Raw genomic sequence first — 16,677 nt, 5'->3', positions numbered from 1 at the left:
ATCGGCATATCGGATATCGGCCAAAATCCCAATATCGTGCATCCCTATTTTGTATCATACCCTACAACAATAAATGTTTATTACATATGTGTCAAATATATTTGTTATTCTTATGTCATTTGCAGCGGTCTTTACAGCAACAGTAACCATAACCATTCCTTGTATTTTATTTAACTTATTCATGTAATATTGATATTATGTTTTTGTCTAATATAAGAACAATTGTAACATGTATGAGCACATACTGACGTTGTTCTTGTATAATAATTTGAAGGCTTTTATTTTTTTGGGTGTATCTATTGTTTTATTTTCAAATTCAAACTTAAAACAGATTTTCTTAATTCACAAAAAACAAAAAGTCTTTCTAGTGGTTCTAATATTAATATTTTCGACCTTTTGACACTGACTAAAAAACCCTGGCATATTAATAACTATTTTCTTTTTTAGATAAAATATTTTTTTTATAGATTTTACTGTCTCTTGATAAAACATCTCATATCAGAAACACACTCTCCTGTTTTAATGAATTACTAGTATTTAAAGCATCCAATTTAAGCCAAAAAGTAAGATTATGTGTATAGAATAACAGAAGCAGACCTATATGATGTTTTTTTATGGATGTTGATGCCTTCTGATCCAACTAAAAACCACAAGCTATATGCAGTAGGACCGCACTCCACTCGTATCTGATGCCTAATGCTCCTAGTCTGCAGTGCTTTCCTCTCTAGTGTGGGGAACCAGAAAGTGTGAGACAAGAGACCTGCAGAGCAAGTATAATTGAACAGCTTTAGACACATCAGCTTCTCCCAGAGGCAAAGGCCCAAAGATTAAAACAAATGAATGCCAGCAAAGATACTCTTGTTGTTCCTGTGTGAGAAGTTGATGTAACAGGCTGTCAAAAATGACATAGTTCGTAATAAGAGATAAAGAGAGATACATGAATGGGAATACATCATGGAGTGGAGTTATTCTGAGGAATTTGACTGAAAATAGCGCTATTGTGAATCACAGTGCAAGAAAACCATGATTAAGTGAAAAATTAACAATGTTTGTTATGTAAATTCTGCTTTCAGTGACAATCTGAGCCATTTATAACACCATTGATTATGCTCTATTTGACTTGAATACTTAGAAAAAAAGGAATAAAGATATATTGTAAAAGAAAGCGCTTTTTGGAACATGGCAAGTTTTTTTTTTATTACTTTAAAACAACTTCAGTTTCAGTTTATCAATATTATTCCAATTCACAAAATATCAAGGCATTTTACAGAGACAATTTAATAAAATCATAACAGATTATTTAAAGTTTTTCTATGTATGGAAACCCAGCTGATTTACTTCGCAGGATTCATACCTCTAGGTAAAGGATGTAGCAACAGTAGCAAGTCAATGCAGTTTTTCTTTGATTCTGCAGCAAACCCTCACACCGAGCATGCATGTTGCAAAGAAAAAAACCCATTTTAACAAGAAGGATCCTCAGCAGAACTAGGCTCAGTGTCAGCAGCATTCTGCCAAAATCAACTGGGGGTTCAAGGAGACAGAGGCAGACAAAAAAAGGAACATAGAAGCACTGATTCAAAAATACTTTCCATTTTAGAAAAGGCACCAGTCAACTAGCTCTATAGTTGGCTTGGTTTAGGAGATAAATAGTTAGATGAGCTCCTAGCTTTATTTTTTATGTTCAAAATTATTAAAGAGAGCACATACAGTTAATCAAAGTAAAATCTGAAGCCATAGCAAGCAGAGAGAACATAAAGTTAGGGACTGGATTGAACAAACAAATGCTGCAGAATCTGAGTAGTCGGAGTAGAAGTTTAAGGAAGCAGAATGATGCCTTCCAGCAGCCCACACCTATAGCAGCATTAATACAGAGCTCAGGAAAACATAAGCCACTACAACAATAAGCATTATCCAAATGGAAAGTATCTGCCTCGTGGGCTAAAACTGGTAGTTAATTCCACTGGAGAGGAGCCTGATAATAAAAGATATGCCTCCCATTCTACTTTTAGAAATTCTAGGTACCACAAGTAAACCTGCAGATGAAGAGTGAAGTGCTCTGGAAGGAACACAATGTACAATCAGGTGTACAATCTAATATACGGTAAGATGGGACTTGGTTATTTAGCCTTATATACTGTATATGAGAAGAATGATTTTAAATTCTATTCTTAATTAAACAGGAAGCCAATGAAGAGAAGCTTAAATAGGAGCAAATCTGAATTCTGGCTATGGTGATTTGGATCAGCTTAATATCGAGTCTGAACAACATTTTGCAAAGAATTACAATAATCCAGTCTTGAGAAAACGATGCTTGGACTAGATTCTCAGAGCCACCGCCATACAAGATAATTTTATTTTTTGCAATATCCCAGAGAATAATGAAGGAAATTAGGGAAACTTGTTATATATGAAATTTCAATTACGACTTCAGATCAAACTTATTTTATTTTGCATGAACACTGTAGGAAATAAGACATGAACATGTGATGAATTATTCAAAAACATACTCAGATAGATCAAACAGACAGTGCCAGGCAGAATTATTTAGACCGCATGACATTTTCAGTATTTCATATGAAGTGTTAATAACTGAAACTTTAAAAAAGTGAGATATTAATATAGCACTCTGTTCAATCTGATATTTATAAATTAAATCTAGAGGAACTAGAGATGAACCAATCCGATATATAGATTGGATATCGACTCCAATATTAACTGATTGGCCGGATCAGATATTAGTGATTTAATATTGGAGATTGCAGATCCAATACAGCACACTTATCATGGAACTGTTATTTCTTTTTTAGTTTATTTGAGAATAATATAAAGTACATTTATGTCTGTGTTAATTTGTTACCTTTTTTTAACAATGCGCATGCCAAGGCTAAAGCCGTCACTCACATGGCTAAATATTTGGTTTACTCATTCAACAGTTAAATTAGATCAGAGTTGGACACCAGCAAAAACGCTGAGCCCAGTTATCATTGTCTGATTGGATCAGAAAAACTGGATCAGTGTATCTGTAAGAGCAATCCATCCGTTTAGGGACCACGTTACTGGTGCAAAATGGTTTAAAACCCCTTACGCCCGACAGGCCCTGTACAGTGTACACAGGGCATCAAACATTTGTCACTTTCACAAATAGTTATAGTTATTTATTATTTTTTTTTACAGACACTTATGGCTTACAGCACTTTAAATACAGAAGATGCAATTTGGAGCTCTACAAAACACAGCAAACTCTTCCAGAAAATGTTTCAAGGGTCCTACAATGAAAATCAGCACTTATGTAATGTCTTGTCTGTCTGAATTGTAAATGCTTGGAGACTGAAACCCTAACCCTCTGTTTAGTGATGGCTTTTGTCTTTTCATAAAGATGGCTTCCTTGACCCCACTTTAAAACCATAAGGATAGGTGTTGAAATTTATTTAAAGACACTGAACGAAAGTCTGCTTGACTTTGAATTTAAGGCCGTTTGTGGTTGCCATCACTGAGAAGTTACACAGGCATATAAACTGAGTTGTCTTTGAGGTTTTTAAAAGGACTTTAATAGTATTTTTTCTGTTACCTTGTCAAACAAACTCTAAAAATGTAGATTTTGTCTTTTTTAACACAAATAAAAAAGACATAGTAATAGTTGTTAGTATTTCTTTCCTTGTTGAAGCAGTATTTGACAAGAACCAGAGGTTCCATTGGTAAATTATTGTTTTACATTATATTAAAGCGGTGGCAAAAGGTTGCATGCAGACCTGATAATTGTGGAGCTCTTCTTGATACATATCAGTTCTACATCTTCAGTTGGAAGCTGCTTCTTAAACCCTCTGGGCTTAATTATTTTGAGTATTAATTAAGCTATGAATATTTGAAAATATAGAATGGAACAACAGCAAAGCATCCACAACATGACCATCGACCTTAACTGACAGGAGAGCACAGATGAGAGAAGCAGCAAAGAAGCCTTTTGTAAGAAGTTGCATAGATGTATGGCTGATCTGTTGACATGACAACTATTGCAGTACATTGGTGTACAGTTCAAAAAGCTCTTCTGGTGTATTATCACCTCCACTAATAATCAGATATATAATTATAACTGAATAATTTTATGTAAGTATATAAATAAAACTGGTCACCCATTTGCAAAACGCCATGACACTCAAACACAATCTTGAAAGAACAGCTTTAAAATTGATGGTCACAGACAATCTCTGGCCAAACTGAGCTATTCATTTTTAAGAAAAATTAATAAAAAACATTTTCTGTTTGTGCAAACTGGTAGCGACATACCAAAAAGTAAAGAGTAAACATGGGATAAATAGAAATTCATTATACATTTTTTTTATATTGCTTAAACATTTGAAAATCAGAGATTATTTTTTTAAACATTTTGCAAATATTACTTTTACAAATATTACATTTAAAACTATAGCACAATTGCAAGCCACCAACTCAAAGATTGTTCCAAATTTTCCTAAAAACATAAACTAAACACTAGATAACTGTTAAACATGCAGATAATGAGTCTGACAAAAACTAAAATTCTCATTGATGTGAAATTGTGTCTTTTCCAATGGTGTTCAATGTTGAAAATGCAAAGAGGACCAAGAGCTAGTGCATAAATTAAGATATGCACAAGAGATTTTTTAAAACCCCCAGAAGTCCCTTTCATCAGTTTTCTTTGAATGTTCCTACTGAAAGATCCTAAAAGTGTACATTAAATTACTCAAAATGGAAGACGAACTTTCCTTTGTCTTCATATCTCATTTAATCAAGCTCAATCCGTTCTTTGAAAAATTCAAAGTTGTTTCTGTTGCATTTAATTTGACCCTTCTCAAAAAATGATTTACACTTGTTAGGTGCAGAATTGTGAGACAGATGACAAAGAACACCAATTACAGTATACATAGCTCTATGTATACGGCTGCAACAGTTTCTTGAAAGGCACACTTTCTGAGTTCATAAGCTTAACTCACTGTTTCTATCAGTAATGTATGCAGCTTCCATTGGTAACCACAACCTATTCTATATAGAAAATAAATTATGTGGTCCCTTTAAAAAAAATGCCCATCCAAACATTAAAATGGTATATAAAGAGAACTACGGTAACACTGCACGCCCCTTTTAACAAATCCAATAACACTTTGGACCAATATTAGAGTTTTTTTTATTTCCTTCATTGGCACCAATTGATATGTGCAACCATTTGCATTTGACATGCACATTTAAAAGTGCAGAGCCTATCTTTAACAAAAGCAAAAAAAAACACATCTGGAAGAGGAACAGCAACATATGTATGAATAGACAAAAGAAGAAATCAAGTATTTCTGCCAGAAGAGTCATATGAGTTCCTATTAGGATGGACACAAATGCTTCAAAGCTACATGAATGGCCTAATTAAATTTACAAGAAAGGCAATGATTGTTTTTATGTAGCGACAAACCGATAATATTAATATCTCATATTATTATTGCCATCATGGCAAATAAGTCATATTTACTGTCATATTTTGGTACTGATGGCTGGCTTGATTGCTCATTTCATTCACCTGTCTAGCACTGCCCCTGTCCTTCTCATTGCTCACCGGATCCACCTGCTCCTGCTTCTATTTAAACTCCTTGGTCCAAGCTATCAGTAGCAGATTATTCTAGAGCCTTTGGTGTTGAGAGTGTTTCTATTTGTTTCTAATGGCCTGATCCTGAGTCCTGACCCGTTTCTGTATTTAGAACTTTGAGCCTCTTTGGACTCTTGTTGGATACCTCTGTGGACTGAACCTGGACTTGCCTCTTGACTTCATCCCGTGGATTATCCTGCCTTCCTTCATCCGCTCAGATCTTATCTCCTGTTAGTTCTGCAGCCTTCTAAGCATCTGCGTCTGGAACTCTCTGGCAGCATCCCCTGCGTTTGTTAGTCGACCGGCTAGAATCATCCTTTTTCTCTGGGCCTGGACTGAACTGTCAAACCAGGTCAGTGACTCACACATTCATCATCATCCTCCATCAGATTATCATAGTCACTGAACCTGTGTTTCCCTCCTATAGACGTTCCTGCCTCAGACATCCTAGCTACTGCAATCGCCGCCACTGCAGATTAATTTCCATCTAGTTTGAATAAAGGTTTATAAGTATTCCACTGTCTGTCTTGCCTGAATTCTGGGTCCTACGTTCTGAGCTTCTGACATTTACAGGTATCATAAATATTTCCATACCCTTCTAATGTAGTAAAAAATGACTTCATTCCTGATATAGCAGTCAATATAATATATATTTGTATATATCATATACCAAATACATAAATAGGTCACTGTAGTCACTTCCTTAGTGACTGTAGTCATGAACGAGATAAAAAAAAATTTAACATCACTGCATTGTATGTAGGTTGTCAAACAAAGACATTTAAACACAGAACTCTACAGCTCTCTTCACTGATAATACTCAGCAAAACATTGTTAACACATTAAAGTTACATGTGGACCTCATAGATATGCATCTAAAATACTCCAATAGCCGTTGTTTAGACTTATATATTGATATACAATGAGATTTCAAATCAAGCATTCTTAAGTCTCAAAATGCAAAATGTGAGAAAGCAAACAGTGAACCTCAAAGAAAACATTACTTGATTTATTATATGAAAACAAACTAGGATTTGAACCACCCAAAATGGAAAACGTTAAGAGTAAAATGCTAAGCACCTGGCATAGTCTTGTTTTGTTTTAGCAGCAACAAACAGCCAAACTGGCTTCTGTAGAAAATAGGGTTTAAAAAAGCCTCTTACAACCTGTTATTCCACCGACTTCATTTATAAAACTTCACTAAAACTAAAAATAGCAAACTTTCAGTTTGCTTCCCATGGTAACAACTTCCAAGCCAACGAGTTCAGTAGCTACAATTGTATTTATGCTGGATTCACTGATCTGAAAAGAAAGTTGTGTCTCTATTCTCCAACCAGTCAGTCCGGGTATATCATTGACAAAATTGTCCAAATGCAGCCACCAGATAGTTACTGGCCAAACATAACTGGAAAAAGAGTTTGCATGTAATGCAGATAAAGCTCAGGTTTTTGCAGCTTTCCTCTCATTGTATTATTTTCCCCACAATTTGTTCTAGACAATCTCTAGAACAGAACCAGGCATCTTCCTTTGGCTGTTATCACCTAATGATGACCAAAGAGCCTAAAATCTTAACATCAGAATTGTAGATCTGCAGCATCTCAGTGCAAACCTCAAAGGACCCGAGCTTTCTCAATACAGAGTCTACTTTGTATATTTCTATACATCACAAATATCAGTAATCTTTTCTTTTATCTTTTTTACATAAAAATTTGACCATCAATGTATCTGCATGTGAGATCTATTTTCTTGTTAATTTATATATTATTCATAGAAACACCAACATTTATTGAAAGTAATTTCTTCTGTTTATCAGATTATTCGTCTTCGTAGGCAGCAGTTTAAATGCCATCAAGTTTTCCTAATTAGCACAGGGACTCCTCAAGTATTAAAATGTTAAGTAAACAAGGACTTAAAAAACACCTGCCATTTCTTCGTTATGATGCAAAATTATTCAGTGGGGCTCCCTTAAACCTTTTCAGGCTATCAAGTCAATCAAGAAACTGTCATGAGAATGAAGTTTATGTCATTTGTAGCTGCAAGTGTCAAATTAGACACTATTTTTGATAAGCAGGGTGTAATTTAATGATCAGATATAATTATGGTAATTGTTTTTAAAGATGCTGTTAGATTATGAATAAATTAGAAGAAAAGTTCCTTATCTTTCCTGATCACCTGTCATGACAGTGGGGGTTCTAGTCAAGCTGTGCAATGAGTCTCTCATTGCATCACTTTGGGTCAAAAGGAAGAATGGAAATTATATCTCCAACCTGAGTCAGCACTGTAAAGTGGGTGATCAAACAAAAAAAGGCAGCATAGGAACACACAGCAAGTACACAAAGTTTTCTTTGCAGCAATCTGTTTTTACAACAGTCTTCTTACAGAGAGATTAAGCTCTTATTCGTGCACTTTTCCAGCACGCCACAATCTCAGATAAATATTTGCAGGCCACTGCAAATTGGCCTTAGAAAGAAAAGACACACAGACACACACCTCAAAGTTACCACATAAAAAAATATCCTGCAGTCAGGTACACAAAGAGTGAGTTGCTCTCCAAGAATCCTGCTCAGTCCAAGATAAATTACCTTTTGGTGTGGCTGAAAGGAGAGATGATGAAAGTCAAGTGTGCATTATGGAGCTGGGAGTGTTTCAAATCAGGAAATGAAGCGCTTATCACAAATCAGCCACAGGGTCATCTGGTCAACCTGACTCTACTTCTGTCCTTCTGAGAAGCATGGACTGACCTCTTCATCGGAGTATAGTCTTTAATCATTTTTTGACTGTGATTTTCGAAGTTAAACTGTACTTAAAACAGAGCTCCATTTTCTTCAACATTTCTTCACTTAAAAAAAAAAAACTATAGATATTTTAATTCAATTTAATGCAACAGATGGACTGAGATGGAGGACAAGGATGCAATGCTAGGGATGCTCCCATCCAATATTGATACATAGGAAATAAGTCCAATATCAGACAAAAATTTTCAAATTGGAATATATCAGCCTGCATCTAAAATCTCCAATATAAGCGAAGTGATAGAATGACTATACCTCTATCCACTTCTGATTAAAGTTCATGTAACCCATAGGTTAATAACACATGAGTCAGTTATTCTTAGAGATGCACCAAAATATAAGTTTTTAGCTTAAACTGAAAACAAAACTAATGAAATTAAGGACGAAAACTGGCTGCGATGGCTACTAACCCTGTTAAAATTTTTTTAAATATATTTTTGCATAATAAATGCATTTCAATAAATCAATTACAAAAGTATGACTATATTCATTAACCACTGACATTTTTTGTTAAGTCGTTTTCCTTGGCAGAATCACTGCGTCACTTTCACTTTCTTGTGTTTTCAAACACCTCCACCACAGACTGAATGGGTATGTTTGGTTTAATGTTTTTCCTTTTCGCATTATTTTCATATTCAGAATGGTGACGGGGATGTTTGGATTTCTATGGCATTGTCTGACACTGACCTGAGCGCGTAGTGAGATGGATTTGCAGCAATTAAACTTGCAACCCCTCACTGAAAACCTGTCTGTGTGACTGTGCTGTTTGCTTGTGATCCTTTTTTGGATGTACTGTTTGTCACTTCATCAAAAGCTTTGGTCGTATTGTTTGTGTTAAATGTATATTAGCCAAAAACCAAAAACTCACTTGTCGGTCATTTTTGACTGAAAATTTTCAGTGGCTGAATTTTGGTGCATTCCCATTCTTATATCCACTGTTGTTTACTATTCTCTCTGTTTGAGTAATAGCACTTGATCATATCTTTTCTAACATTCCATAATAAAAAAAAGTATGTATGATTCATTTTGATATCGTATTGGTCAATACCCAAAGCTCCAATATCAGTATCTTATGGGCAATGTTTTATTTGGGCATCCAGTGCAATGCTATAAAAAATATTTGGACTCTCACAAATTTGTTTTTTTTCTTCCCTTTCCATTGAAGTAAATTGAACTATTTTGAATATCAGTATCAAAGATCATCTAAGTTAAAAATAAGAAGCTGTTTTCAAACCTGTCAATAAATTAAAAATACGGAAATCCAATTTATTGGTCACTGCAAATGTTCAATTCAATGCAATTAAAGCTCTGTATTTAATCTATCCCTAAGGGAGCCGTAGGGAGGAATTTTAAGAGCACATGGATTCAGAGTGGCACCTATTAAAAGTTTCATTATTCCAAGTGACAAAATTCACAAAGTACAAAAAACCTGTGTGGATGAACTGCAGATAGACTGCAATAGATTTCAATATCATTAGACCAATAAATTAAGAAAAAAACTTCTGAGAAGGCCTCAGAGGTGTTTTAGAGGCTATTTTTAATGAAACAGATAAAAAAAAACAGACCAAAACACAATAGTCTAGTCAGGGAGAAAGCTGCGATACATGGTGGTGGCAGTATCATGCTGCAAGAATGTTTTTACTCTGTAGAAAAAAGGGGATGGATGCAGCTACAAAAAAGAACATCCTAGAAGAAAATCTCTCAGCAACAGAAAGAGACAGCATTGTGGAATAGGTGCACCCTCCAGCAGGCAAGACAACAAACTGAAACATATAACCAAAGCTAAACTGGACTCTTTTTAATCAGACGGGACCCGGGACTCAGTGGGAACAATTATTCCAATTTGAAGTTTGATGGAAAGACAAAGATATTCCTTGACACATGGTTTCTAACTATTCTGATGAAGCTTGGGAAGTAGGTTAGACATAAATGTATTTTTAGAATATATCTAAAAAAAAAACGTACTTTATTCTATTAGCAATTTTGTAAAAAAAAAAATGTCAAGGCACTATATCAGTATTAACACTTTCTTTCTTATAGCTTATGTCATAATGAAGCCTGTGTGCCAAACTTTATGCATTTTAATGCAGTTGTTTCAGCTCTAAACCAGACGGAAGAATACAATTACATTAGACAGTCTTTCATATGGAATTTCTGGGCTATTTTGAGATCTATGACAGCAGCATTAACCTTCTTGAGCACTGATAATTGATCTCTTGACATCTCTTAGAAACTAAACACCTTCTATTATAGTCAATCAACCTACAACCTACTTTTATTTCATATTTCTAAGCCATGTGCATCTTTTGGAAACCCAAACACAAGAACAACAGTTAGCCTATAAAAATAGTGACTCTCAGTAACATTTGACAGAGTTTGACCGAGATAATGCACTGATTTGTTATTTAGCTTCAAACAGATAAAGTATTTTGGGATTGTTGTGAAATACTTCACAACTTCAGTTCCATTCTGATGGATATAGCCTATTAACACACACACACACGCACACACAAATACTCGTTCTGCTATACGTAGTAAGCACCATGTGTTGACTCCCATTGACTTCCATTGATAATCAGACATTTTCTATCCTTTCTAAGCCCTAACCCCATAACTAACCCTAAACCTAACCTTTACCAATGCATACCTCACCCTAACCCTAAGCCAATTGACACCTTAGCCCTAAACCTAACTATTAGCAAAATAGCTTGTGAGGACCAGCGAAATGTCCACACTTTGCAACAACTGGTCTTCAATTTGATGGTGAAACTGGAAAAATGGTCCTAACTCTGAGGGCTAGACAGGTACACACCCACCCAAACACAGAAACACACACATTGATGTTGTGTCACTCTTTCCTTGTGGGGACTTTCCACTGACTTCAATTAATTTCCAACTCACTTCTATGGCCTAACCCAGACCTTTACCCTAACCCTAACCAATACCTAGTTGTTCCAAATTATACATACATATATATATATATATATATGTGGGCATGACTGAATTTACACAAGCATGTGTGTTGAAGTACATTTATAGCATCCTATTATATGTGTCAGGATGTTGTAAATGAGTCAGGGTGATTAAAGTGTTAAAGAGACGCCATTCTAAATACAACAATATAGGAACAGACTGACTACCTTCTCAAACTGCTATTTCTCCTACTTTTTAAATTTTTTGCTTAATCTTAAAAGAGTTTCCTTTCAAAGGTACACTCACCCTAGTTCTATAATGATTCTGTAATAATTTCATTAATTATTACTACGCTTTCAGTTTTCAAACTTGCATATCACAATTTATACAAATGGCACCATCTTACTATACTATTTTACCATTACACCAAATTATGTTTATACCAAAAGAGGGATCAGACTTTTCATGTGCATCCTCTCTCCTATTGCATTATAACCAATGTTAAAAAAAGATAAAAACACAGCAAGCAATCTTGGTCAACACTATCTTAAATTTTTTGATAAAGGCTAATAAATGTAAGTGAAAAATTATTATATTACAATACAAAAAAAAAATCTATATTTCACCAGTAGCATCCATAAAAGCCTGCTTCTCCTTCATTGTCAGCCTACATAGTTAAGATATGATTCAATCACTTTTTAGCAATGTGTAAAAATCCATTGTAATCTATACAATGAAGATCCTTTAAAAACCATACTCTTTTTGGACTTTTGTGTAATTTTAGATGCATGAATTATTATCCTCGGTGTTGTTAAGTGAAAAATCAGTGCTTAAGCATCAATGTATTTAAGCTGAGAGCTTATGTGATTGTTAGTGCAGGATTGCATCAAGCAAGATCAGGCAAGGTCCTGTAAAGGATCTGGGTTATTAAACTAATTCTGAGAATAATAACTCAAAAAGTTATTTTTTTTCATCAGCATTTCTGTAAAATCAGTCCAGTTGTTAAAAATGCATAATTTTCTGCTAAAGTTACTATAGTATGAGGCTGGAAGAAATAATAATAGGCACACAACCCTTTAACGTCCTTGTCCAACTCCAGCCTGCATTTTCCTATGAAAATGATCAACCGTTTGGTTGACCAGGCTGTAAAAGGGCTAAAAAACACTACAAAGCACCATACAAAAGAGCATGAATAGAAAAATTAAGTAAAAGACTGTCTTTTACAAAGCTTCAAGAGAATTCCTCTCTTTCGTTCTTTAAGAGCATATGAATTCAAATGACAACTGAAAATAAATGAAGACAATAACTTGTACATATTTTTACTGAGTTGACCTTTTTCACACTTCGGATACCACAAAATATAGATCCATTATTCAAAAAGACTTACCAAATGGTATATTTGGGTTTGAGGGAAGAGCATCAGAGCTCTAAGTGTTGCCTATGCTGACTGAATTATTCATCAGGAAGATTAAATATATAGCTGAAATAGCCAGGTGCTGAAAGCAAAAGAAAAGGAGCTGGAAAGAAAGTTGTTCAGTGAGAAAGTGATGAGGTAACTGATGAGGAATAGAAGCCAGTTAATCAATCCGCCGAACTGGAAACAGTCACACACATCCAGATACACACACACACAAACAGGCTTTCTGCACTCTGTGCTTTCCGCCTTAATGTTGCAATCAAAGCCCTCCACAGCAGAACAGAGCTTCTACCACACGTTTTCATCAGGACTTCTCTGTTTTTCTGTCTTTACTTATCTCCACCTCCACACTGTTGCCATCAACACATCCCTGCACAATCACTCCTCTTGCTGCAGCATCTTTGTGTTTATTTTTTTTCTTAATCGGGGCTCTTTTCCAACTGTTCAACTGTCATTAGTCCTTTCTCCATCCTACTCTTGCCTTTGATTTAGGTTTAAAAATGTATAATACAGCATGTGGAATTTGGGGAAATAATGGTGCCCTTACTTGATTTTCATGTTTATTTACAGCTAATTACTGTCATTTTCAGCTTAAGAGCAAATTATATTAGGGTACGTATATACTAACTAAATATGTAATTTTACAAGGCCTTCTACAATATTTCATGATCCTCAAATGCTTTTAAAATTCCTTCCCTGTAAAAGCATGGGATTTTTCAATTTCAATTCATCAACTTGTTTGTTTACCCAAATAGAAAATAAAAGTGATAGGAAATATCCTCTAGTGTCCCATCTTGGGGTAATTCAGGTGTGTAGACAGCAAAGCAAATTGGCAAATGAAAGCATTCAGGTACACAACAGACTAAAAAAAGCTATGAAAGGCACAGAAGATCAAAAGTTTTGAAATTGGGATTAGAAAATAACACACTGCATCCATTTTCTTTTGCTATCTTTTTACAAGTAATACATCTGGAAGGTATTTATTGTACGTTTGTAGTCAGGATCTGAGTTTTTTTTTAGCTACTTGTTGCAATTACTGCTGAGTTACCAGCTTTGCACATCTAGAGATAAAAGCTTTTGATCATTATTTTCATGCCAAATAAGTAGACTGATTATGGATAATGGAAAACCCCACCCAATGTTGAGTATTTGGTACTCATCTTTGGGATTATCATATGTGTGGAAATTATGCTAACACACCAATGCACCACAGGGAGGATTGTAGGTTTAGGGAGATTATCAATTTTAGGTTTTCTCCAAACAAATACCCTGATCTACTAAGATCCCCATAAAGAAATGCTTTTATGCTTGTTTGTGCTAACTGAAAATTGCACGTGCTATTAGCAGGTGTATTATGGGTGATCTAGTAAGATTTTCAACTGATAACAGGTGCAAAATGGACAATTTTGCATTGCTGTCACTATAGTTTTGGAGCCTCGAGTGTATTTATTTTTTCCATCTCAAAGGCAACTGCAATTTACAACAGATGGCCTGTACGATTGCTATGCGGAAAAGATGCAGGAAGAGGTAAAAAGAAAAGGACCTTCTCTGTAAATCTGAACGTCATCTATAATATGACTTTAAGGCAACCCCCCCCCCCAGCAGAATAGGTTCTGGTATTTGATCATTTTAACTGTCACAACCTGTCAAGATCAAGATGTTCCAATTTCTAAAAGCAGTATTTCTAAGAAACATACATCACATCAGCTTTGCAGAAAACCTGGATGCTAGAAACTGTTTTTCAGTGGATGAGGAATATCTGCAGCTGTTTTGCCAACAGAAATTCCCCAACAAGACAATTCAAGGAGTTCAGAACAACAAAACGGAAGACAAAATATTTTATTCCTAATGCGTTAATTGAGTAAGAGGAAATATAGAGAGTAGATAGTTTTTTTGGTTAATTTTTGGGTTGTTTTTTTTTTTCATTTTCAAAGAAAAATCTTCCTTCCTCTTACCACAATGACTGCAGACATTTTTTTGTGTGCAAATTTGCACCTGACATTCAGATGTTCTAGAAACTGCACAAATCGTATTGCGATAGGTAAGTGAGAATATTTGCTAATCTTTATTGTAATATTTGACACGTTTGGACCATCAGCATTATGGAAGGTGGACCTGCTGTTGTATTGGGGTGCTCAGCACCACCTGGAGATTAACCCTCTAAAGGGGGTGAAAATGATTGTGGACTTCAGGAAAACAATCCCCCACATCCACTAGTTCCTGGTAGCCACCTTCTCCAGTTACCTGAGTTGGACCTAAAATCTAGTCAGAGCAAGTGGCAAGGTGCTACCATTAAAAAAAATAAATATCAATGCCACACATACAAATCCAAAAAAAGAAAAAACTGCCAAAAGTCAGTCCTCTTTTTTGCAAAACCTCACTGACTTTCTTTTTATGACATTTTTTTTTTTCTTTTTATGACATTATTCACACACACATGTAAATACTGTCACTACTACCGGTACTCTTCTTTTAATTTGTCCGTTTTCGTTACTTTAAGCATTCTTTCGACAAACTGTGGTTGTTTTTGAATGATTAAAGTCAGTGAGTCATTGCCTTATTTCCCTTTTTCTATTGTTCTTATTCTGTTAGTAACCTAATGATTTCTAACAAACCATAGTTACACACAGGTGGACTCCATCAATAAGTTGAACCCACACTGAATTTCATTTAAGGGTAAAACATTAATGGGGGATCAAACTTTTATTTGTACTATTTTTATTTAAAACACAACCCGTGATGCTCTCTTTTTTTCTTATGCTCTTTGAGTTGTTTTGTCACATGATTTTTGTCAAAAATACATTGAAGCTTACAGTATAATCAAAGAAAGCATGCAACAAGCAGGAGGTTTATTCGTTTACATTTAGGTCCAAACTATTTCTCAGTGGCTACTTGATTAAAAGCCTAGTTAAAAAAAAAAAAAAAAAAACTGGGTATCTTGAGATATTCACCGCAGGACGATTGATAGATAATGGAACTGTGTTTTAAATGAAACCCTGCGCATCAGGAGCGTCCATCCAAGCGGCTGCGCGCAATGAGCGCAGTGAGATGTTCCAGCGGGCTATAATGACAACTCCCGTAAGAGCGTGGGAGAAACATCACAGCCTGTTTCTGTGTCAACCCCCCCTGCTCCCAACACACACTCATGTAGCCTTGGGACCCAATAAAACCCAGATTTCTCAGCAAAAATCGAAATTTAAGCGCGCTCTGTGCGGGGCATCAAGCAGAGGGATGCGCGGCTGCAGCAGCGAGGTTCCAGTGACCTGGACAAGCTGCGCATAAACACGTCGGGATGAATAAAAAATAAAATATATTATGATGGCTGTTTGCACATATTTAAATATGTAAACAGTAAATTCTCGACACACATCTATGTAAAAGTTTCACCAACATAGTTCAGCAGTTGACCACAAATATAATCTCATAATAGTTAAGTACACGGTCATATATGTTTAAGAAAACGGATTACAACTATCAGCATCTTATTTAAACAAAAATCAGAAACATTGGATAATATGTGTAAATAAAAACTACTGACCTGCTGCGTCCGGATGGTGCGCTCAGTGACGCATGTCTGCAACCTGCAGGCTGAGAGAGTTGATTTGAAGCTGCATCCCCCTCAGCCCTGTGGTGTATGGCTCACAGAGGTTTCCCTCTAATATGGACCTCTTCCGGTAGGTTAGTGTCATTGGGATTATGAAAATGTTTTTACTCTGGAGTAACTTTCTAAAGGAGTGGTGAGGACAGTCTGCACCAAATCTCCTCTGGCTGGGACAGTCCGCCAACAATTTCAGCTTTTTTTTCCCCCTTTCCACTTATTTAATTTAACCAACAGGATCTGGTTGGTTGCTGCTGTCTGTTCAAAAGGTTTTGAGTCAGTCTTTCTCCTCTCTCGCTTCTCCCGAGTCCCGCCTATCATTATAACATCATCTGATCTGTACGGAAGA

The 16,677-nt window shown here is 35.5% G+C and overlaps 1 protein-coding gene across 1 annotated transcript in view; it reads right to left on the bottom strand.

Annotated features, from left to right (window-relative positions):
• The window catches only part of LOC107093890 (probable G-protein coupled receptor 22), a 30,497-nt gene extending 14,048 nt beyond the window's left edge, over window positions 1–16,449 (bottom strand). Inside the window, exon 1 of the mRNA XM_015389212.1 lies at window positions 16,269–16,449. The gene's annotated coding sequence lies outside the window, so the exon portion shown is untranslated. The remainder of the gene's footprint in view (window positions 1–16,268) is intronic.
• Between the last annotated feature and the right edge of the window lie 228 nt (window positions 16,450–16,677).

The sequence above is a fragment of the Cyprinodon variegatus genome, unplaced genomic scaffold (assembly GCF_000732505.1).
Source record: "Cyprinodon variegatus isolate N-32 unplaced genomic scaffold, C_variegatus-1.0 Scaffold452, whole genome shotgun sequence".
NCBI classification, from domain to species: Eukaryota; Metazoa; Chordata; class Actinopteri; order Cyprinodontiformes; family Cyprinodontidae; genus Cyprinodon; species Cyprinodon variegatus.
The sequence above is the reverse complement of the archived record's forward strand: the minus strand, read 5'-3'. Positions and strand labels throughout refer to the sequence as shown.